Here is a 23,115-nt window from a genome sequence, read left to right as displayed (position 1 = left end):
TTCTAATGGCCAGCTGTACTTGTGCTCCCCTTAAAAAAATATCAGAGCTATAGTAGGGCATGGTATGGATGCTGATAAAAGACATACATATATGGTGCTGTTTTAACTGAAAGCCAAAGGTTGAAGGAAAACATAAATCCAGTCAGTCCATTCTGACCGTTAAAGCTTGAGTGACCCTAACATCATCTCAGCCACGTACATACCTGTCCAGCCCTGGCTTGTACTGCTTCCAAGCAGTCAATACATTACCTCACAAGGCAGAAGATTCCACCTTTGAAGACTTTAAAAAGAAAAAAAATTTCTTCCTTCAATTAAGTTAAAATAGATTACCCAGTAACTTCTACTCGTTGAAGTTACAGAAGTACTCATAGGTGACTATTGATAAAATACTAATTGCTGGACTTGATACCTGTAGACTGGTAGAATGTTACAATAATAACTTATTCTATATCCTAAAGTTTATCTTCAATTATGTGTAAAGTTATAAGCATTTGGTTAAGGATAATGGAACAGAACTTAAAAAAAAAAAATCAGTGGTGGTATGTTCCACAAAAGTTCACAGAGCCGTTTCTGGCATAATATCAATTTTGCCAGAATTACGATACATATATGTCTATACATACACACATACAACATAAAACTATATGTGAATATATAGTCCCACAGCTTTTCAAAGTTATTTTTCATGAATTATACTATAAGATCATAAGACAAATAGTTATTTCACAAGGGCAAACTGAGGTACAGAGAGGTTAACTGGTCATACAGTTAGCACACATTAGAACAGGGATTGTATCCTGGGCCTAGTTAATGAACAGTGATTCTATCTTTGAAGACTATGAAAATGATCCCAAATTGTGATGCCTGGATTCTAAATCAACCACAGTCAGGCATCCATCTCCTCTCCCCTACTTAGGGTCACTGGTCATGTCCATTCCATTTTGAATGCACTTAACATATGATGCTCCTTTCTAGTTGCCTCACTCATCTCCTCATTCTTCTTCCCCAATTCTAACTCTTCCCAACTGAAATTAGCATTGAATGAAGAAATCAGGAGACTCATGTCTGAAACCAAGCACTTCCTTTTAATTCAGTGTTTACCATGTCCAATTCACCTTACACATCACAAGACTAAGCCCTAGGACACATCATTTAGCCTATCTAATACTCCTTTATCATCTACGTGTATGATATTACCCAATTCACAGTCTCCTGAACATTACAATATGGATAATATAATAAGGTCAATTACATGGTTTCTTGATTTAATAAAGGTAAACATTAAAGACCAAGTTCAAGCCCCACCTTCTCAGATAATCATCTGCTAATATGACGCTAATTTGCAATAATCACTAACCTCTTTTGAACTCCAATTGCAATAACAGTTGGTAGAATATGGCTTAGCATTCAGGCACATACTATTTTGGAACAACACTAAATGCACACATTTCCATTATTCTTACTCTGAAGTTTTGCTGAAAGAAACTTAATTACAAATATGCAGCCTTATATTTCTATGATTATATTTATAACCTAGTTTCCATATCTAGGAACATCTATAGATAGAAGGATGGATGGATAGAGAGAGAGATAGATGTGCCATTACAAAGGAAATAAAATAATAAAATTCAGGTTTCTTCAAGCTGTTGGTTACAATTCTCATATTCATTACTGAGAGACTTAGCATTAGCCTTCAATTCACCCTCCAGCCAGTTGTCATTCTAATATACTGATTTTTGATTGTAGGCACAGTGGAAATATTTGTAGGCTTGTATAAGTACCAATGCTCTAACTTACCACCCCTAGGAACTGATTTAATTGATATAAAGTAGGATCCAGATATCTGGGCTCTGTTCAGCCAGGTGAGAGCCACTGATCTCAATATCTTCCATAGGACAGTGGCAGTTAAAAAGTAGGCTGTCTGTGTCACTCCTCTGCTTACCACCTTTCAGTATTTCTCAAGTGCTTATAATAGACAATTCAAGCTATCAGTATTTCATGTAAACCCTGAAAACTTCAATTGTTATCTTCTTTCCTTCCTTCTTTTATTCAAAAGCAATAAATACAAATTTTTAGTTAGGCAAAATAAGTTCAATATCTATTGTGCAACATGGTGACCGCAGTTAACAGTTAACAATGTAATGTATTCCTGAAAATTACTGAGAGTACAATTTGTGTTCCCACAATGAAAAGGAAGTATTTGAAACAATGCATAAATTAACTTAAATTTGCTATTTCACAATAAATATTTATTTCAAAATATCATGTTGTATACTATAAACATATGTAATTTTTGCACATCTGTGTGTATGTATTTATATATATCAATGGAAGATCACAAACAGACCATGTCATTTCTGTGTTTGTGTCTTGGAACATATATTTTCTCTACTTTTTAATAATCTCTATGGAATGAGGTGAGGTATGAATAAGTTAATTGAGAAGTACTTTCTTTACTCTGTTAGCTTCAATTCTACAGTCTTCAAAAGCCAGATTTACAGATTAACTATCACCATCCCTCGTTCTGCTAGACAGCCAACATAGACTTTGATTTCTATGTACTTTATACACAATTCCATAGTAAGGGTCAACTCTAAAGAGTTACATATTTAATATGTCCATCTCCATAGATAGTGAGATCATTGAGGGCAAGGAATACATTTCATTTCTCTTTCTCTTCCCAGTGCCACAATAATAACAAAATAATAACAACAACAAAAACAACATAAAATACTGTGGATGGTCAGTATATTCATTTAACTGAATTAACCAAATCCAGGAAATTCACAAATTAGTACTATTATAAAGCCCACTATACTGAAATCTGGTCTTTAGAATATTCAATTAGCACAAGGCATAAGCAAAGCCTACTCTTTAGAGGAATCATTTTGTTATTGAGTTCTCATCTGTGAAAGCTCTTTGGATCTAGTTTGAAGTAGAATAATACAGCAAAATAGTAACACACTGAGATAGGAAGACAACTCCCATCCCCAGAAAAAAGCACTCCATTTTCCTGTCAAATGTTTGAGAATATGAGCAGATGAAAACCCATTAACAAATCACTCCAAAAATATTCTGGACATTCAATTTCAGCCAATCTACTGCCAGTGCCTACAAAAGGATCTATACTCCATGATCTCCTCTGAAATAATCTCCAAGTTAGCAATTAATACAAAGTATAATATGCTTTTCAAATATTTGGTTATTTTGCATTTACAAAGTTGCAAACATATTGGCAGTGTATTCCTCTTGTAAATTTAAAAAATATGAGCATAAAGACAAATGTACCTAGCATGCATAATAAACATAGGGTGCAAAAGCAGGATTTGCTTTCACCTCTCCAGAATGAAAGAGTTCCACAGTTGAATATAGGACCATATTGCCTACGGAGTTCCATGTAATTGCTTTACTTATGACACAGAAATCTAATTCTGCTTCCATGCAATTTAACAGATTTATGGAAAGCCAGATGTTAGCAATTATGGAAACTGACATTATTCATATTCTTGGTAATACAGACCTGTTTGCTCTGCATAAAGCCAACTTAATCTATTATACATATCCCAAGGCATCCAAAAAGAAGAGGCACCCTATTTACATATTGCAACTGTTGTTCTCTGCTGAGCAAACACAAAGATATTCACCCATAAGACTTACCCAAATCATCAGACAGGCCTCCCAATGACAAAGAGGCAATGAAACAAAAATCAGGCAAAATATTTTGCACTCAAATCTATAATCGTTACAATGTGCTTTTTTTTCTTATTGTAAATAATGGCTTCCTGTGAGTTCCTTGTGTTTATCCTTATACATTCAGTACTTAAATGTCCCATGTTCAAAGGAGACTTTTTTCAATAAGATTCCATGGCGTAGCTTGCGTTAGAACTAATTTCCTTGCATTGACATTTTCACAGTTTCTGAAAGCTGTTATTATTGTACTGAATTTTGCTTTTGAAAAAAAAAAAGTCTATTGTGCCTAGTCAATCTGCTTTCTTCGTTGATTTGAGGTTCTTAGGTTACTTGTGCATGTAAGAAAATATAATTCAGAGATGTTTATATCAGAGGCAATCAAACTAGTCCCAACTTAGCCCCAAACAATTTTCCTACCCTTCAAGAAAAACGGCTTTGCAGAAGTTTTAATAGCATACATAGCAACTGTAGTTATACGTGCCTCAGGAACTGAAACTTCCACAGGTTGATTTCAGAGATAAAGGGAAACATTTTTCCCCCAAGGGATTGGTAGCAGTTAGGTCAAAGAAGTGAACTTTTTCATTACTGCATATTCCTCTTTCTTGAATATCTTTCACAGCACAGTCTTATTTTCAAACTCAAAACAGGTGATGTGTCAGAAAACAAAATTTAACCTGGGGTTTGAATATCCAGCTGTGTGCATTCTGATTTGAAATCATTAGTAGACATTAGTGGCTCAGAAATGAGAACAGAGCTTGGGGGTTTATTAGTGATAGACAACATGGAGCACAGATGCCTTTCCAATAGCTAAAACAGTTTTGCTGTTTTTCAAATGGCAGAGGAAAAAAAAATGTGAAAAGGTATATACACTGCACATCAACAAAGTAAGTGAAATAATCAAGTAGAGAAACCTTAAGTGTAATGTTATTTGCAAAATAAAAGGCTTAAGAAATATTAAGCTGCACAGTAATTTTTAGGACTAAAATAGGAATCTATAGCCTCGCTCTGCTGTGTTGGTCATACCACGTTTAGAATATTTCTCTGAGAGCACAGACTATTGTAAATAAGGTTGACACACTTAGGACATATCAGAAGAGTTCCACCAGCATGTTGAGGGGCTCAGATCATCTCACTTTAATAGAATATGATTCCGTTTCAAAAAGCAAAGAATGAAAGAAAAGTGAGGTACAGCTTCATCTTTTTGAAACGCTGTTATATATCACATAGGAAGAGTTTCCAATGTGCCTCCAGAATTAAATCTTTAGTTTCAAATCCAGCTCCCAAACATTCTTGAGTCAGAATGACACCCTTTACTATGGCATTCTTCTTATTGTTCAGTATACCGTTTTGATGTTCTGCAGTGAATCTCCCCATTTCCTTTAACTGAGCAAATCTCTTTTTAAATAAAGGAGGAAAGATACTCTTTGGACTCACTGGTTCTGCATCTGGTGTGCCTCCAGATCTTATGTCCTGGTATCTACAACTAGCAGCTGAGTTCACTTATTCATCTCTACTCCTCCTAAGTATGTGCAAGCTTCCATGTGACACTGTCTTTAAAGCCTAAATTCTAAAGTTTTTCATGACTAAGAGTTCACACAACTATCACCCTTGCCTAACAAATAAAAAAACGAATGTTGTTACTGATTATCTCAATCTAAGAGCTCTCTCCTCCACTGTTCTGGGATATACTATTTCCTTTTCACCCTCTTACCTACTAATTCACCTAGTCACTAGTGGTCATCAATAATTTTACTAAATCTTCATATATTTATTGATCATATATTTTGTATCAGACATACTACTAAGGACTGGAGATAAAATGGAGGAAAAAACAACATATTCCTGTAAGTATGGAATTTATGATCTCCCATTTTTAAACTATTAATATTTTCTAAGTTTCCATCTTTAATCCTTTATTTCTTTTTCTCCTCGGTTGAGCAGTATTGCACATCAAGTAAAAGCTGAAGCTTTGGAATCCAGCAGCTGTTGACACTAGTTAATGTGGCATACAGCCCCAGTCTGTGACTGAGGTGGTTTCCGTGATAGGTGACTTTCAATAATCAAGTCAAGAAAGTTCCAGGCACATAGGGACATGTAAATCAACTATGTTTTGGTCCAAAATCTGAAATGTATTAACTTTATATCTTTGGAAAATCTGCCTAATATCTCTGACCTTTAGTTTCATCATTTGAAAAATGTAGATAAAAATATACTTCATGGGCAGGGATTGAAGCTTAATAGGAAATTGCTTGCCTTGTGTGCAAAAGACCATAGCTTCAATCCCCTAGCATGACCAAAATTAAATAAACTTGTAGGTACACACACACACACACACACACACACACACACACACACATTCTTTTTAATTTGGTAATTTGGACAAATACAATAAAAAGGTATTATACAATAATTCTTCAAAAAAAAAAAGATTAGCTTTAACTGCCATTATTATTGCTTTTCCTATTGTTTCTATTTTTTTTCTCCCATGAACTCCACTCTCTCATCTTGAGGATAACTCAAACCTGAACCCCAATTCTGAATTCTTATTATGCAGCCAGCCCATACCACCATCTGTTTGCCAAGAATTTCCACACAAATTATGAATTCTCACACAAATTCACGTGATTTTGATCAGCACATTGGCCAGCAAAATCTAGAAATATTAATATTCAAAGCTCTCTGAGATTAAATCTATAAATTGGATGTTAAACTATGTCAGTCAGCTTTTTGTTGCTGTGACCAAAATACCTAATGAGAACAACTTAGAAGAGTAAAAGGTTATTCTGGGTTCACAGTTGCTGTTCATGGTTGGCCAGATTTGGGGTCTAAGATGAGATAGAACATTATGGTGGAAAGGTGTGGTAGAGAAGACTTACTAAGCTCATGACATGTGGGAGCAAGGAATCAGAGACAAGATATAATCCCCAATAGCACGCTCCCAGAGACTATTTTCTCTAGCCATGCTGCATCAACGTACAGTTACCACTCAGTACTCCATTAAAATTATTATTCCATTCAATGAATTAATCCACTGGTGAAGTTAATCATAATCTAATCATTTCACCTCTGAATATTTGTGCATTGTCTAACTCATGAGATTATTTTTTGGGGGTGGGGGGAGTACCTCATATCCAAGCTATAACATAAGGTTGAAAGAAGAATGTTGAAAGGACTTAATTTTCTAACACTCCATAAACTTACCTTGGTCACTGACTACATTTTATTTACAGGACACACAAATTTGCGTGTTTTTACTGCAGAAGGAGAAAACAGTTCCTTCCAGGTAGGAAAACAAGAGCAGAATGAGGGTGAAGCAGCCTTCTAAATTAACCACCTTGGTTTACTTTCTGCTGTAAAAAAAAAATCATACTTCTGTACCTAGTGATTAAATCTGCTTAAAATCAATACAATTCTGACCAGTGGAGAGGATAAATAGAAAATCTATAAATATTGAAATACTTGCTACCTAAAGAGAATTTTACTGTGCACAGAAGCTTCAAGTATTGATGACAACCACCTTAGATTTATATTTTTTTATATATCTGCTTATGAGTAGAAAGGTGGGATGTATTATAGCTGCAGTCTACTGAATGCCTAATACCTGGTCATGCATGTTCTACTATTACAGTTGCTATTTTGTTTAGTCTCTTTAACAAAATTTCATTCTTTGCTGGAAAGAATTACTCCTTTCTGCACCTTGACTTTACATTGCTTATATCTCCTTTATATTACTGTGTACCCTTAGCTCTGAATATTCTTTTCTATCTTCTTTATCTTTTCAGATTTGTAAAATTCTGGTCTTATTTCTCCTTGTGTCTGTCATAGTAGCTTTTCTAGTGTCTTTCACCTACTAAGAAATGCATAAACTTTTGATAAATTTGAATTTTTCTGAGTTATGATAGAAAGGAGCCCTTGCCTTTCTTTGGTGGCTTGTTTTCTTTCTGGCAAATATAGGAGTTGCATTAAAGATTTCCTAAGATCTTGTCCTTTTCCAACTTCATATGATTACTTTTCACCTCTGTGGGGCTCAGCTTGTAATTCCAGGGTTAGAACATGAGTAGAGTGATAGATGTAGAACAAGATAGAAGTAAAGCTTCTAGATAAGCTTCACTTGGACAAAAGCTTTGGACAAAAAAATAAATAAAAATGAAAATTTGTTAGAATTAAACAGTTTTCTTGGATATTCAATATTTATTGAACTATCTCTGATGTCCCTTACTGAGTATTTGCAATCAAGTGCTAAATAAAAAGGAGAAGCATTGTTTTCCTGTCCACTTGAAGCTTTGACAAGGTAATCTTTGATAACAGATATGCATGGGGGAACCCAGCCAGGGTGAAATCCAAAGCCAGCTTCCTTACTTTGACAAATCATTCTTTCAAGCAAGTTGTCAGAGGAGAAATTATTTCTTCTCCCTTATGTGCCATTGAAAGGTCTCAAAGAGGCTACTAAGTAATTTTATTTACTACAAAAAAAGTCCTGCAACATACACAGAAGGCAAAGGGCAGAAAACATTGTCAGTGGTGCAATTATAACACCAGGTCTCAATCTAAATAACAGATTTAGATGACAGCAGCTGAAATTCACCACTTCCATGCCTAGCTGTCTCCTTTTACCACTCTGTTTATTGTGGTCCCTAGCTTCTTGGGAGTTAGTCAGGGCTCTCCCCCAAACTTTACCCTAGTAGAACATTTAGGGCATTGATCAAGGACAATAATTCAGACAGTCATGCCAAGAGGGGCACTGTCTGCTGAGAAGACTAAGAGGCTATCTCCTGTTGTCTTTCCTTAGAGAGTATTTCATCTCTTAGATCTGTTACCTCTATTCATATCTCTTTTCCTGTAGAACTCTAATCAACCAATTTGGTCAAAACAACTTGGGCTGCCTAATATTTTGAAAGGGGTCTTGAAGAGATCTACTTCTGGAAAGATCTAGAAAGATTCTGCAGGGGAAAAGGAAAAAAAAAAAAAAAAAGATGCCCAGAATAGGACACTTGAGCCCACTCTGCTCTAGACTTGTGGGAGACTAGTTCTCTTTATTTTGAACATCTTTTTCTGTGTTTGTGACCGTAAGGAAAGGTAAAAACATATGGGCCCAAACCAAGTTTGTTTCAAAGGAAAAGTAAACAAAGCCACAGACAAAGATTCCATCCTTGACCAAATAATGTTTCAGACTCCTCTAAGCAGACTTAAATAAATGATTCTGTCTACCCGACCCAACCAAACCCCATTTAAAAAAAAAAAAAAAAAAGACTTGAACAAACATTAGACTAATTCTAACAGCTCAAGGCCACATCCCTAGGATGACAACTCCAAATCCCTTAAATACCTGCCTGGGAAAACTCAAGACCATCAGAATTTATTGTTTGTTCTAGCCAACATCTTGTCTCTCATTGTCTTTGAGAAAGTAGGAGTCCAGCTTCTGTAGATGCCAATTAAGGAACCCAAATAGTATTTAATGCCCTCCTTCTTCCAGTTTTTTTTTTTTTCAAATTCCACTTCCCTGACTCCTTCCTACTCTCTTATTCTCTCTTTAAATCATTCAGTCACCTTCTGCATACTCTGAAGTTTACACAGTGCCCTCTTCACTATTGCAGTAGTTTAGTACTAATTAAAATACGCTCGTACCACTTAACTAGTGTCCAGATTTGTTTATCTTCAATATCACTTTGTTTATCTTTACTACTGCCAGCATCTTTAATTCCACTCAGGCTGCTAGCATATAAGCAAAAGGAATCTTGCCTTTCACATAAGGTCCAGCCCAACTCATCAGGGTAAGTTGTGGACAGAGGACAGTGTCTCCATTAGTAACCAAACCAAATACTCTGAGAGTTTCTGAGTTAATTCATTTGTCAGTCAATATTTATTGAGCATATATGATATGCCAAACACTACTTGTAGGTACCAGAGATATGATAACAAATAAAACCGACAAAATTCCTATTATTACAATGCAAGGTTCTATCACAGGGTGGGGGGAGGGCAGGATTTGCAGGTAGTTTGATATCCTGCCTATACCAGGTACTTTTATTGAGTTAAAAATTAACACATGTTTATGAAGTAGAGATTTCTCTTTTTATTATGTATAACAATCATTTACTAAACTCATACATTCCAAATAGAATTTTCAAAATACTTTAAAAGTCATCCTAGTTTTTCCTTCCAAGAAACTTAGGATGTCAACATCACCATCATCTTCACTTAACACACAACTAAACTGAGGGTCAATTAAATAATCATTGCTTCTCAAACATTTCTACCAAGGTAATCTCCATGGTAGAAAAGAGGCAATTCTCACTTCTAGGAATCCTAGACACACATAAAGGGAATAGCATGAGTATAAAATTTAATTGAAGTTTAAGTTTTCTTTTTAAAAAATAGGTGTGCCTTCTAGTCAATATTTAAGTTGGATTGTATTCATAGAAATAATTTTTCCCTCAAACTATTAGGAAGATTTCTCTCCTGGATTTATATACCCTTGGATGTAGCACAAGATTTTCAGCTCTACTTGGACCCCAGTAAAACAGGTATAAGAATAGGTAATACAGGGGGAGGCCCTGTATTGCCTCACCCGCAGCTGAGGCCCATGCAACTAGTAAGTTCCTGATACTGAACACAAACGTCAATGTGCCAGTTTCAAGTCAGGCTTTTCCCATCTCATGGCACAATGTCTAGTTCCTACTTCTGTAGAAAGCAAATACAAGAACATTAGGCAAAGAACAAAAAGTAAATCTCCAACACTTCACCCAACACACAGATTCTCTAAATGTTGACTGGTAATTAATATATATAAAGGGCAGTAATTAAATGATGAAGTCAAGGTTCCTATCCTAAAAACATTACTATTAATTCAGCAGATAAAATCCTCACCATTTATCCCATAAAGATATTTAAATCATTCTTGAACATTTGTCCTACCAGGACCATTAAAATAACATCTTACTATTTTCTCTGGCTAGGTCTCTTCTTCAAAGAGCAGCTAGATTGATATTCAGATCATATCACTCTTATCTTCACATTACTTTTTAGCAGAAAAATGAACCAGTTCAGATTTTCTAAGATTATAGATCGAGGAATTGGTAGAAACTTATATTTGAATACATACCTTACTCCATGTATATCCCTAGGCAAATTGATTTAGTAAGTCATTTTCCTAAGTTCTCAGCTGGGAAATTATTATTATGTGGCAATGAGAAAAGTCAGACCACTCTGTTATACCATTTACCTATAAAGTGGAAGCTCATACTAAACTTGAATGGTGGTTGTTATAATCCTAGTACAAAATCTAACACTTAGTAGGATAATGACCATGTTCAATAGGTGACTGCATCTGAGGGCTTTATTTTTTCATAAGAAAGACATTGTAAGCAAAAGGAAAAGTAGCAGTGAAATGGCCCAGGTGCAGAAAGACACACTGAAACACTCTGAAATTTTGTGGGAAGTACTTCTATATTGTTAGAGCTATGTTTTATATTAAAGCAGCTATTTCTATAAAATTTTCACACAAATATTTTTACAACACAGAGAAACACATATAAAATAGCAATAAAAACTCAGCTTGGAACACAATAGCCTTCATAATCTGGCCTCCATTTCTATCTCTGAACCCAACATTCCCCACCTTTAACAAAACTGTATACCAGATCCTTTTTCTACATTGGACATCTTATCAGACAGATCACAACAACTGTGTTTGAGCACAATTAGATCCCTTTTGTGACTTCATCTCCAGTCAGACTGCAGTCACTCTCGGGCAATATTTCTCTTAATATGTATTTTGCCTGGAAACATTCCTTCTCATTCTTTTTATTGTTCCAGTGAAAACACATAGTCTGTAGAAGATTCCTATATACATTACCACCCCCAAATGCCCCAAAGCCAAGAGCTAGCCACATTTCCTCAGAGCCTCCTATTTTATCTATTATGTGTCTAGCTGAACCATGCCATAATCTGCTCACCTACTTTCTCCCTCTTCCAGTCTGCAAAGACTGTGTCTTATTCCTCTCCATATGCCTAAGACTTAGCATGGGAATCTGCACAGACCAGGTTCACTCAATAAATGCACGTTGAGTAAGTGATTGGTGATTTATGCCAGCAGCAGTTTATTTGATTTGAGTACTACAGTTTAAAATTCTCTGCTCATAAACCCACAGGTAAATATCTCACAGCAGCATGAGTAACCTCAGACTAAAACAAACAATTCAATATTCATCTCGAAGAAGTTGTAGATGCTGATCTCTGAATAGCAGCTTAGACAGGATCTTTGTCTCTAATACGTCCAAATCAGAAATTTCTATAATGAAACAATTGCTCAAACTGAGCCTCAACAGGCAGGAAGCTGACAACTACATGGATTTCAATACCAAGGAACAACTCAGAAATTGAGAGAAGAAGGCCAGTGAATACACTGGAGACTGAACTATAAGTCCCCAGGCAGAAAGTGCTGGGAAGTTAAATCAGAATGGTGACAGGGAAGATCGAGGCTGGATCTTGTTATTTTAATAGTGGTTCTTATGTTGCTGAGGGTCAGCATCATTCTAAGATTCCAGGAAAAGATAGCATTCCACTTCCCCCAAAGGATGGAGGCACACAAACACACTGGTTTCAGAGCGTTCCTAGGTACTTCCAAGGATTTCAATGAAACCTCTGAGGCAGTGGTTTTCAGACCTGTGTAAACATCAGAATTAACCAAAGGGGGCTCATTAAAACACTAATCGCTGGGTCCTGCCCCTGCCCCCAGTTGAAGATTCAATAGGTCTGCAGTGAAATAGAAAATATGTCTTTCTAGCAAGTTCTATGGTGAAAATTAGGTAGAACTTATTTAAGCCTCACAGTCCTAGAACCAAGGCCCTAAGCTACATGGAGCACTGTATTCACAGGAAATAAGATGATTTTAAGAAGTCATATTTCTTATAAATGCCCACTTATTCCATTGTCACACTGTAGACAGAAGAAGGAAAAAGGAAACATTTGAAAGTGTGGCATTAAATTAAAAAGCTTCTGGATAACAAAGGAAATAATTAACAGCATAAAGAATAAGATGACAGGAGGGGAGAAAATCTTTGCCAGCTATTTTTTTTTCAATAGAGGATTAATATCCAGAATACATAAAGTACTCAACACACACACACACACACACACACACACACACACACACACACTTCAATAAATTGGCAAATGAATTAAATGGGCACTTCTTAGAAGAAAAAAGTACAAATGGCCAACAATTACATGGAAAAAATGTTCAACATATTTAGCTGTCAGGGAAATGAAAATTAAATTTACAATGAGATTCCATCGTACTCCAGTCAGAATGGCAATCATCAAGAATACAAATAACAATACATGCTTGCCAGGATGAGAGGGGAAAGAAACTCTTATACACTGTTTGTGGGAATATAAATGAATATAGCCACTGTAAAAATTAGCATGGATGTTCCTCAAAAAAACTAATGGAACTACATCTTATCTAGCTGTACCACTCCTAGGTATTAATCCCAAAGAAATAAAGTCAGCAAACTTTAGAGAGTCATTCATTCCCATGTTTATAGAAGCACAACTCACAAAAGTGACGTTATGAAATTAACCTAGGTGTATGTCAATAGAGATGGATAAAGAAAGTTTGGTATATGTACATAATGGAATTTTATTCAGGCATAAAGAATAATAAAATTATGCCATTTGCAGGAAAATGGATGGAGTTGGAGAGCATGGTGTTAAGGGAAACAGCCCTGACTCAGGAAGATAAGTGTTGTGTGTTTTCCCTCATGGTAGAGGTAGAGGGCGTAAATGAAATGAGAATGAGAATGAGAGAGAGAGAGAGAGAGAGAGAGAGAGAGAGAGATATCTCATGAAAATAGAAGACATACAATTAGAATTGAGGGAGGAAAAGAGGAAGGGAGAGTGTAAAGGGAGATACTGGGGAGTAACATTGAACAAATTATGTTATATGCATGCACAAATATGCCACAATGAAATTCACTATCCTGTATAATTAATATGCAGCAATAAAAAATACAATAAAAAGTCACAATGATTCTAACTTTAAAGGCTTATAAATAAGAGTTGCACGATATAAACTTCAAGATCCTATGGCAAAAAAATAAAATAAAAATAAAAAAGTGTGCCTATTGTTGCTTGTTTTCTAAAAATTCCACATTCATCATGAGAAACAAGATCTAAAGAAAAGCATATCCACACAGCAAAGCACATTTTGGGGGAAAAAATATCAGTCTCGTTCCTGTATATTATCCAACTCTTATCCTCCTGCATGGTCAGTGTAGGTTCCCCCTCTCCAAGAAAGCCTTCCTCAAAGCTCCACCTCCAGTTCTTCCTTCTCTCTGAATTCCCACTGGGCCTATAACACAATGCAAAATTGTCAACTGGAGCCTCTGAAATCCTGCATCACACATTCCTTTTATATCTAAATTTGCTTCTGGATCCTAGGGACTGCTTCTGACAGGTTGTAATCTGAGACAGAACATTATCAAGTCTCAGTTTACTATACTGGAAAGGAGAGAGAATTTTTCAATGTAAAAGAAGAGATTAGCCTGATAATATGGAAAGGAGACAAAATATCCATGCAAAAGAAAAATATGTTTGTCAAAAATATTATGACTGGGACCATTTAGCTTAGGGACAAGTCAGTTATATCCCAATAAGCCACTACAACATCACTCAGTATGTAATAATTGAGTTATTTATATTTTAATGACCATATTACAAAAGAAACAGAAAAAAATAGACTTGAATTAAAATTATTTCCTCATAAAAAGGTGAAAATAATATTTAAACATATAATATATAGGGAAAAGTAGTATGCTGGATACATGTTTGTAGTTTGCTGCAAAACAGAAAAGAAACCTCTTCAGAAGCAGCTTATCATTCAATGACACTGAACAAATAAGGCTTTCTAGAAATTCCTAGAGTAGGGTATATTAATTACTGAGTTTTCAATTAGTACATTTCTACATAGTGCCAAGTCCAAAAATTGTCTCAAGAGATAAGGTTTTTAAGGCCAAATAAATTTGGGACATTCATGATGCATTAGCAAAGGCTCATTTTCTGTATTTATTAAATGGAGATTATAAAGTTTGCCCACTTAGAGAATTGTTTTGAGGATAACAAGAAATATAAAGCTCTTAAAAGTACCCAGAACATAAAACAATGACTTAAACTTATATATTATTAATACTTATTTGTATTATTATACTTATGAAATATCTAAACCCTTCCATCTTAAAGTCCAATGGTTCATATACGGTCTGGTATGACTGCTCTTTAATTCTGTCAAATTCTTACCTGGGTATTTTATTGTTATTTGCAGTTATTTATGACCTATATCAGAAAGCTATTGGTTGTTTCATTTATGTTGATTTCTATTTTCAACTTGTAGTTTCAACTTGGAGTACTCCCTAAGCAGTAAATTTTCTGCATCTTCCATACCACCTACCTTAATGCTAAGGCTACTTTGGACTATTTTTATGGATATAAAATTTATAGAATTAACCCAATAGTCATGAAGAATTTTTAGTAGTTTTCTAATTCTCCTTTGCTTTAATTATTATCCATATGATCTTCACCTAGGCTACAGTTGAGGTCCCTGGCTCCCCTTATACTACACTGTCTTGTTTTTCTGATCCCTGGCTAATCACTGCTTATAGGAAGAAAGAGTTTAAACAAAGGGAGACTGTCATTGGAAATGTACTCAACAGGGTTGTGGTTGGCTCCAGGGATAGACACTGTAATTAGCCTGAGGTCTTGCTAAAATAACTCCCAGGAACATCTGGTTCCAAAATTCAAGTGGAAAACCACATATAGGAACCATGCATCTGTTCCCACATCATTGGGTGAAATATCTATCACAAAAATGAGGAAGTGCAATTGTCTTCCCAGAGAAGTCTCCAAAATATAGTCTGTCCTTCATACTGAACAAGTCCAGGCTTACCTACATCTGACTGGACTTGAAAGGGAGCAAGCTTCCAGAGGGCCTGAGGGACCCACTTCTCAACTAATTGGTTCTATGCAACTCTGTGCCCACTGTAAGGCCTTTTCTGGGGTACAGTGAATCACTTCCATTCAATGTTGGAAAATACTCTTTTTTTCAGAGAGAGAGAGAGAGAGAGAGAGAGAGAGAGAGAGAATTTTTTTTAATATTTATTTTTTAGTTTTTCGGCGGACACATCTTTGTTTGTATGTGGTGCTGAGGATCCAACCCAGGCCGTACACATGCCAGGCGAGCGCGCTACCACTTGAGCCACATCCCAGCCCGGAAAATACTCTTAAACTCTCCATCCCATGAACTGATGACACTGGTCCCTTTCCATATTCATTCAATACACAGGTCATCTTTCTGTCTATCTGAACCTATTAATGACATTTGACAATTTTGTGCCATGCAAGTAAAGTCTTGATTCAAAAAACACCCCCATACCCTTCATGGTGATTCAAGTTAAATGTATAAAGCTATTTAAACAGTTTCAGGATCTGGTAGCATCTGCCTTTGGGAAGCCCCTTCAACTATGAGGAATTTATTACTTGGATAAAAATCAAATCTAAAGCTCTTTGGAAACAGATATAAATTTACAATCCAATAATATTCCACTAAATATTATCAAAGAAGGTGAGGGGATTCTGTTTAACCAAGAATACTTTATTCCTGGGTGGGTCTTATTGTTTGACAAAGAGAAAAATCCATCAGTGTTCCAAGATTGGCATCTGTGCCTCTGCCTCTTAAACTATCTTAGTTTGAAATAATCTGATTCACAAAGATTCTTTCCCCACCCTAGCATATCTGTTTCCTGAAACAAATGAAAAAGAGTCTTTTGGTCCTGTGCAACTTTCTTTCACATTAGAATAATTTGTATTAATCCTGATCTGGTTGCCATATAGTCATAAACATTTTAGTTACCTCTCATGGCTAGTTTATTTCCTTATTTTTCAAATAATTTATCTTCAATTTAATTTTATAATAATTAATTGCATATATATTCTTTATATATGCTCAACTAATTATCTTTAAAATGTGAAGGATCAATAAATGAATAAAAAAAATAGATATTAGTTAAAAATCTATCTACCACCTCTTTTTTACTCTCTGTCCCTTGTCTATTCCTTTTCTACTCTGTATTCACATCATCAGAAGTGAAGAGAAGGTAATGACCTCAGTGGACATCCAGGTGGCATTGTGATCAGGGCTGAGGTGCTATCAGACTAATTGTCAAGAATGTGCCATCTTGTCATTCCACCCATGTCCCAGCAAAAAGGCCCCAAAACATAATCCGCTGGGTAAACTAAGTCCCCAGTGCTCATGTTTCAGATAGATGATTGCAACTCTCCTTCTGGACCTCACTCATTTTCTCTTGTTTCCTTTGCCTTGTCCAATTGATCATCAGCTGCTGCTCTGGCATGCATTTCCTCTACCTGTGGGCTCAGGGTTCCCTTCCTTCCAGAAAGCATTATAGCACTGACATATTAAGGATGGAAGGTTTAGGATAAAACACTCCTGGATTATAGCTGCTGTGAACCATTTATCAGCTATGTAAATTGGGATGATTTATCCTAATCTTTGGGTTTTTATTTTCCCCACCTTAAAAAATGATGATAGTAAGAGAGCTTCCCTCCTCTGGTGGTTGTGATACTAAATTTAACAACACATGTAATTGCCCAGCCTAGTGACTGACACAGTATTGGTGCCCAGTTAATGATCATGACTAACATTTATTGAGCACTTAAAACATAAGTACCAAGTGCTTTTATCCTATGCTAGCTTATTTAATCTTCACAAATACTCCACAGCTACTTGGGAGGTTGTTACTTTTGTAAATTGCTCAGTACGAAGTAAGATCTCAATAAATGATCTCATATTAGTATTATTATTGTTTTCATTTGGTAGGTTAGAGATACTAAATGTTAACAAATTGTATCTACTATGTATCAATATATTTGTATCTAAGAACACTTATATTGAAAACAATCTACTGCAAGTATTATTTTAATCATTGAAGACTAATAAAACTAAGAAATGTTAAATATCTTGTCAAATGCTGCTCAACTGGAAAGTGGCTGAGTTGAGAGGTTTTTGTTTTGTTTTGTTTTGTTTTTTGGAGGGGGCGTGTAACAGGATAATTAACCCAGGGGTGCTTTACCACTGAGCTACATAACCAGCACATTATATTTTTTACTTTGAGATAGGGTCTCCTTAAGTTGCTGAGTGTCTTGCTAAGTTGCTAAGGCTGGCCTTGACCTTGCAATACTCCTGTTTCAGCTTCCTGAGTTACTGGGCTTATAGGTGTGCACCACCACGCCCAGCTCCAAGTTGAAATTTGAATTTAGGCCTTGATGTACTTACACTTCTCCATTACACTGTATTGTTACTCAACTGTGTCCCTAAGTCATGAAGCTCAGCCTTCACAACTCCCCAGAGCCTGGCCTAATGACTGGTGCACTATACAGACCCCTAGGCTTTAGTAAGTAGTCATCAAAAGTAGAGATGGAGTATCTCCAGATTTTACTCCCTTATCTCTACTTTTATGAAAACTAGGTTCTGAGTAGTGCAAACAAAACCTAAATCCTTATGCCATTTTAATTACCCTAACATATCAACCTGTTATAATTTTCTTCCTAAGAAATTTCAGTGGAACCTTCTCTAGTTGTGTTATTATTATTTATTATCTCTTTTAATGATGACAGTAGTTAATAATAAATAACAATTTATTATTAATAATATTAATATGTTCATAATAAACAATTTAATATTTGTTGCTATGTGGGGACAGCAGTGGCAGCAGCTGACCTGTCTGCTATAGATAGCAGACTGGGAAAATGCTTGAACCAACTATGTCCTATGGGGAAGGCAATGATAGGAAGCTGAGAGATGTTATGTCCTTTGAAAATAAGCCTGTGTCTTCCTCCAGTGCACCTTGATCAATAAAATGAATTTTATTGGAATCTGAAAATTCTTTTTTTTAAAGAGAGAGAGAGAGAGAGAGAGAGAGAGAGAGAGAGAGAGAGAGAGAGAGAGAGGAGAGAATCTTTTTTGTAGATGGACACAACACAATGCCTTTATTTTTATGTGGTGCTGAGAATCAAACCCGGGTGGCGCCCATGCTAGGTGAGCACACTACCACTGAGCCACAATCCCAGCCCTGAAAATTCTGATTGATAACTAAATATGTGCATTATCGATATGATTTAACTCAACACAAATCTGTAACAGATGTGAAAAACCTTCAACTCTACTGTAGGAATACAAAATGATTACGAATACAAATATGATCTGGTAAATTCTCTAAAAAAAGGTCAAATAAATTGCTGTGGGGACATAAAAGAGGGAGGATTTTTAAAAGTTATTATTTCTTATATAAAAGCTATGAGAATGATTCTGTGCTTTGATTGAATATTCTTTCTAATCACTTAGTATTTTAAAAAATTACCTCAGTGTAAGTTCCATATCAAATCAAATGAATCTGAATCTGCCCAGGTATGAGGGCATTATCACAGGTATTTTTAAAAAGCTTCCTGGGATCTATTGTTAAACAGCTTTGAGAATCGCTGGATCAGGAAATAGAACTTCATCAGGATTTTGACAAGCAAATTTGAGGCTTGTAAGGATAATCAGGAAGAAGCATAGAATCAAAGGAAGACAGTGCAGGATTTGTGGAGAGAAGACTAAATACCTGAATTGGCTGAAGCATCCACAAAGGATGAATATGAAAGCATATCTGAATAAATGATGCAAAATCACTTTTCTTATTTTAAAGGTTGCTTTATATGTTTGTGTTTCTATTAAATGGAAAGAGGAAGTAAAGTTTCATATACAGGACCAAGATCATGGCGACAGACTGATATAAGAGATGTCTGAATCGTATTTTCAAAATATGTAAATTAATGTTCTCTACACAGGCTTTGCTCAGGTATTAGTTCTCCTCATTTCTAACTGGTCCTTATCACTATGTCTAGATAAAAAAAATTAATGCCTCCCAACTTCCATACCAAAACCAAGTATCACTAACTTCCATGACTGCTTCAAAACAAAGTTTTGAGACCACCATACCCTTCTTCTACAAATATTAATTTGCAAATTTTTGTGTGTTCCCCTCTTCTTACATTATAAATACACAAGCAAATGAAACAGATACACACATACACTCACATACACACAGAGAGATTTTAACTGACAAACATCTCAATATTGCTCATCTTGTTTGTTTCTACAACACCTGGGACCAGTCATTTCTTCAATCATATAATCTACTTCAGGAGAAAGAAGCAAATGTTAAACAGTTTTGCTCATAACCCAATAAATCTTGCATGAGTTTTGTTCTTATGATGTTAATAATATTCAATGCTTACAGTAACTGGTGAAATCAACAGAACAGTTGCTATTATCCTCATCTGACAAAAAAAAAAAAAAATAGCGTTCTAGTCAGCTTTTTCACTACTGTGGCCAAAAGACTCAGTAAGAACAATTTTAGAGAAGGAAAGTTTTATTTGGGGGCTCATGGTTTCAGAGGTCTCAGTCCATTCATGGCCAACTCCATTCCTCAGGGATTGGGATGAAGTAGGACTTCATGGCAGAAGAATGTGGTAGAGAGAAGCATCTCAAGACATACCAGGAAGCAGAGAGAGAAAGAAGGAGAGAGCTCTGCTCAATAGGCACAAAATATATACCCCAGAGGCACAGCCCACAATGACCCATCTCCTCTAGCCACATCTTACTTGGCAACAGTTACCAGTTTATCCCTCTCAGGGGATTAATTCACTGATTGGGTTGAGGATTTCTTAACCCCATCATCTCACCTCTGAACCTTCTTTCATTGTCTCATACCTGAGCTTTCAGGGGACATCTCAGATCTAAGCCATAACGAAAGGCATGGAGTGACACAAGACTGTTCTAAAAGCTTGAATGGCCACATTTTTACAATCTAACGTGGCATCCTGCCATTTTCTGGGTAGAAAGCATATCTGAATACATGATGCAAAATCACTTTTCTTATTTAAAGTTACTTCAGTTGTTTCTATTTCTTTTAAATGTTAATAGTCAATGTTATTTACAGCCCATTCTGATGTGCTAATTTTCAGTGCCACAATAATGTGTTATTAAGATTCAGTATATTTCAGCTCACAAATCTAACAAGAACAGATATATTAAGTTTCTTATATGTACATTCCCAGAGGTTGAATGCAGTGCAGGAATGATGATTGATTTTTTTCTGAAATAAAAGAGTCCTATGGCTTTGTGATATGTAACAACTTGTGTCATGCACCACAATTTTAAGGACTATGTCAAGCCAAACAGAAAATAAATCTGGCTTGATAGGGTCTTGAATGTCTGTTCCTTCAATAATTTGAGATAGCTGCATGGAATACCTAGTATTTGTCTACATTATTCTAACCACTAGAAGTGTTCTGGTAGAAGACAGATATGGTCTCTGCCCCTAAAGAACTTATATACATATCAAAAGAGAAAAGTAGACACATTTTCATGTACAACAAATTTGAAAATTAAAAAGGCTTAGAATGTATTACAATGAAATTGTAATAAAGTAAGAGTTGATATGAGATGTAAATAATGGGAAAGCCATCACATAAGACAGGTGTTGAGTGCTCAAGAAAGAACAGCATAAGCAAAGTCCCCAAACCTGGGAGGAGTTCATGGTCATGTTGCAAGCACGACAGTCAAAAAGGCTAGCATATAGAGATGAATCCAAGAAATAGGTGACAATATCACCTAAAGCTTCAAGGCCATATAAAATTAGAAATTTGTTTGACATTCAATGAGAAGGTATTATTAGATGATCATAGTAGGAAAACAGCATAATCTGATTTACACATCTATTGGTCCAGGAAATTTTGTGAACCAACATAGTGTTCTCAAACACCAAAGAAACACTGAGTGATAATCATATTTCTGTCTTTATGAAGTTCACTTACAAAAGCATGAACATGAAAGGAATTCAAATTAATAATAATCCAAATTGAAATGCCACTAATCAAAACAACGCTATTCTCTCACCCAGATGTACAGTTTTATAAGATTTTCCTAGAGTTAGGGATCAATATATGGATGACGCAGGTTCCTCCTCAAAGAATGCAGAAACTTCACACAGACATGGTTACACGTACGTGTGTGTACACACACAAACACACACACACACACACACATGTGCGCCACTCAGCATTGCAAAGAGAAACCAGCATTGGTGGGATGGGAGTTGGGTATGATTACAATAATGTCTGTAATCCTAACTGGGACACTTATGAGAATGATAGGACAACAGTGATAACTACATCACAACAATAGGCATAACTGGGACTGTCCCTGGCGTCTGTTATATAGACTTTTTGACCAAGGTTTGGTTCTTATCTTGTCTCAAACCAGCTGCAAGCTTAGGAGCAAGGGATCATCCTTTCTGAGACATATGATGTATTACATCGTTCTGATTTATTGAACAACAACTGCCAAATATCTCACTGGAGAGACAGACAAATCAAGCACATTTGCAGCTCAAGGTCAAGTCAGAAAGTAAAGAAATTGTACTGTATTACAATACTTGAGACCACTGAAACCCCGACACCAGGGTAAAAAGTCTAGCGTTAACAGAATTGAGGAGTGATGATAACTCATATGAAGATATATCAAAGAATACTTCATGGGGACTTGGTGAAAAATGAGCTGAATCTAGAGAAAAGAACAGAAATTCATAAGAGAAGAATCATGTTCCATCCCAGAAGAGAGGACCAATGTGTAAGGGCACAGAAGGGCACAGTACCACGGCAGGTCCAAGCAGTTATAGAGCTGGTTTAAGTAGGTGATCTCTAAGGTCCTATGCCCTAAAAATCTAAGGATCTCTCCTCTCACTGATGTCAAATATAATTTGTAAAAATTAAAATTTTACTTTTGTCCTCAAAATATCATATATGTTAATATTCTGTTTCCACTCCTCGATGACAGCCATTTGATCTATTTCTACTCACATGACATCTATTTTTATGAGCTGCACATATTCAGAAGTACCTGGAAGTACATAAAAGGACTAGGTTGAAGACCCTGGATAAATGCAAACCTCCCCATGAAGTTATATATCATTATGTCCATAATAAAATAGATATGGAGGGAGTATAGAGCAGAATGTCAAAAATGCAGGGACAGTTCAGATCATAGCTAACGTTTACTGAATATTGAACAGGAATGAGTTCAATTAATTATCACAATTCTATGTTAATTAGATGTAAACATTAGTTTAAAGATAGTTGAGGTATATATTAGAAAAAACTTTCCTAAGGTAACCTGCTTAAAAATGGCAGAGCTGGCTGGGCATGGTGGTGCACACCTATAATTCCAGTGGTTTGGAGGCTCAGGCAGGAGGTTTGTGAGTTCAAAGCCAGCCTCAGCAAAAGCAAAGCACTAAGTAACAGTGAAACCCT

At 35.8% G+C, this 23,115-nt stretch overlaps 1 protein-coding gene across 2 annotated transcripts in view; it reads right to left on the bottom strand.

The window, feature by feature from the left end:
- Nell1 (neural EGFL like 1) overlaps positions 1 to 23,115 on the bottom strand; it is a 787,071-nt gene that overhangs the window by 14,706 nt on the left and 749,250 nt on the right. The window lies entirely within an intron of this gene.

This window comes from Callospermophilus lateralis, chromosome 2, assembly GCF_048772815.1.
Source record: "Callospermophilus lateralis isolate mCalLat2 chromosome 2, mCalLat2.hap1, whole genome shotgun sequence".
Lineage (NCBI taxonomy): Eukaryota > Metazoa > Chordata > Mammalia > Rodentia > Sciuridae > Callospermophilus > Callospermophilus lateralis.
Note: the sequence above shows the minus strand (reverse complement) of the source record. Positions and strands in the feature narration are given on the sequence as shown.